The 2,482-nt window shown below is 43.8% G+C and overlaps 1 pseudogene; it reads right to left on the minus strand.

The window, feature by feature from the left end:
• The window catches only part of LOC116098495, an 86,185-nt pseudogene that overhangs the window by 82,094 nt on the left and 1,609 nt on the right, over positions 1-2,482 (minus strand).

Consider the following 2,482-nt stretch of genomic DNA (forward strand, 5'->3'; position numbering starts at 1 on the left):
AAAAGAAAGATCAAAAGTGGAAAGCAAATGAAAACCATTGATTGCTACTGTCATCTTTCCTACTCCACTTGCAAAAAAGGCGTTAGCGTCACGCTCTGTTTTTCACAAAGGGGCTTGTGCTGTCCACCTGACCACTCACAGCAGAGGTGGGGAGGTGCTTCAGAGCGAATGTGGGTGAGGGAGGCAAAGAGAAGTCAACGGCAACCAATTCCTAACTTTGTTGTTGTTTGTTTGTTTGTTTTCCCAGTCAGGGTTTCTCCATATAACCCTGGCTGTCCTGAAACTCACTCTGTAGACCAGGCTGGCCTCAAACTCAGAAATCCACCTGTCTCTGCCTCCCAAGTGCTGGGATTCAAGGCGTGCGCCACCACTGCCCTCCTCAATTCCTAAATTTGAAGAGCAGCTTTTTGTGACAGATAAAGTATTGTGACAAATACAGTATCATGATCCATGTCTGACAAAATGAGCTAAGGATATGCGTAAGACTACATGCCATAAGGAAAAAAAAAAAAAAAACATTGGGGCTGGAGAGATGGCTCAGCAGTTAAGAGCACCAGCAACTCTTCCTGAAGCCCTGAGTTCAATTCCCAGCACCTAATGGTAGCTAACAACTGTCTTTAACTTTAGCCCGATGGGATCTGATGCCCTCTTCTGGTGTGCAGACCAAACACCCACATATAGAAATAAATTTTTTAAGAACAAGTTCTTCAAAAAGAGGAGGTACCCAAGAAGCAGATAAGCCATCTTAACAGAGCTATGCAAGAACCCCCAAGCCCTGGGTTTTTAACCTTAAACTCCTTTCGGGGATCAGCCTTTCACAGGGGTAGGCTAAAACCATTGATGAACACAGGTATTTATATTACATTTCATAACAGCAAAATTACATTCAGAAATGAAATTAATTTCAGAAATGAAAATAATTCTATGGTTAGGGGGTCACGCCATGAGGAACTGTTGAGCACTGGCAAGGCTGAGACCACCAGTCCTAAACAATCTGACAATGCTTTAAAAAAAGGTGTCACGTGTGGTGACGGCATCAGGATAGACAGGGGAGGAATACAAGGTGTGGCTGGACAATTATTAATTCCAGACCAGCAAAGTTCACGTTTACAATGCGTTGGCCTGAGTGGGTCTTCAACCTTGGCTCACCAAACTGCAAGGAATATGAACTCAAATATACTTACCTGTGCCCACCGTACAGTGAACACTATTTGATGGCAGTCATTAGTATGCATATTCAGAGTTCTTTAGGCCACAGAAGACAGCAATGATAATGCGAACAGTCACTAGATTATTAGAATTAGAACTCTGTTTAGAGAGAAACTTGAGTTTAATGGGTTATTTGGTATCACCTTAGGTATCAGCAAGCACATTTTCCAAACAAATACTGGAACCCTCACATCTTAAGGTTCCCACCAAGATCACATAAACGAGAAACAAACCAAGGAGGATAATGGGACGTTTGTAAAAAAGCAAAGCTTCTATAATCCAGAGTGTGAGCTTCCTCCAAAATTTTCACGGCAGAACTTTTCAGACACTGTACCCAATGTGGGCACTTCATCCACATCCAAACTGTGGCCCACCATGTCGTCCTTACTTACTGAGCATTGGTGGAACACATATGCACCCTTTGGACTCTTCTTCAGTTTACACATATGTTAAAGGACAAGAAACAAGAAGATGCTCTGAAGGATCCACCTGTTAACTTCAAATTGCTAAGAGCCCCCCCCTTCCCCCACAGTAAACTTCTAGAATAGGTAGCCTGAAGGCATTAAATTAATTTACCAAATGGTTCTCTTTCCTTTCAAACAAGAGAACCTTTCCAGATAAAAACTGTAACAACAGAAATCCATGTACAGAAATTCGGGCCCTCAGTCTAACATGCAATGATTCCCTAGGCTGTTCGCAAAGGTGAAAGGTCTCTCAAGCAGCCCTAAGTAATGGTTTCAAATATGTACTCTGGGACCTGCTCCCATGAGCACCAGTCAGGAAGTCCTTAACCTTAAGCATCACCTCTGCCAGAACCTCCCGTGCGTCCATTCCTCCAAATGTAAAAACTGTTACTCCTCCAGGTTGTCGCCATGTTTGCGCAGTCATCCTGTCTGGCACATAGAGGCCCAATTTAGTGATAGATCGACATGTTAACACTATCGGGGCTATTTTTCACTCTTCGATGCGTAAATACAGATGACTCAACAACTATCTAGCCTATCAAGCTGGCTACCTATCAGTTTTTATTCCTACTGCGTCACAATTACTGGACAAGAAGGAGGTGAAGAAAATGGCCCTCAGTCCAGACTCTATCTGGAATTCAGTTCCCTAGCTTTGAAGAGTGGGTACCGGGATTAATTCTAAAGCTCTCGGGTTGATTACACCGTGCACCCTGGATGAAGAGCCAGATGTAGATACTTCTGTGTCCAGTGATATAACACACCTGGGAGGTCCGCTCGGTCCCTCTGTTGAGTCTCCGGCCCGGAGGGGT

Source organism: Mastomys coucha, unplaced genomic scaffold (genome assembly GCF_008632895.1).
Source record: "Mastomys coucha isolate ucsf_1 unplaced genomic scaffold, UCSF_Mcou_1 pScaffold20, whole genome shotgun sequence".
Classification (NCBI taxonomy): domain Eukaryota; kingdom Metazoa; phylum Chordata; class Mammalia; order Rodentia; family Muridae; genus Mastomys; species Mastomys coucha.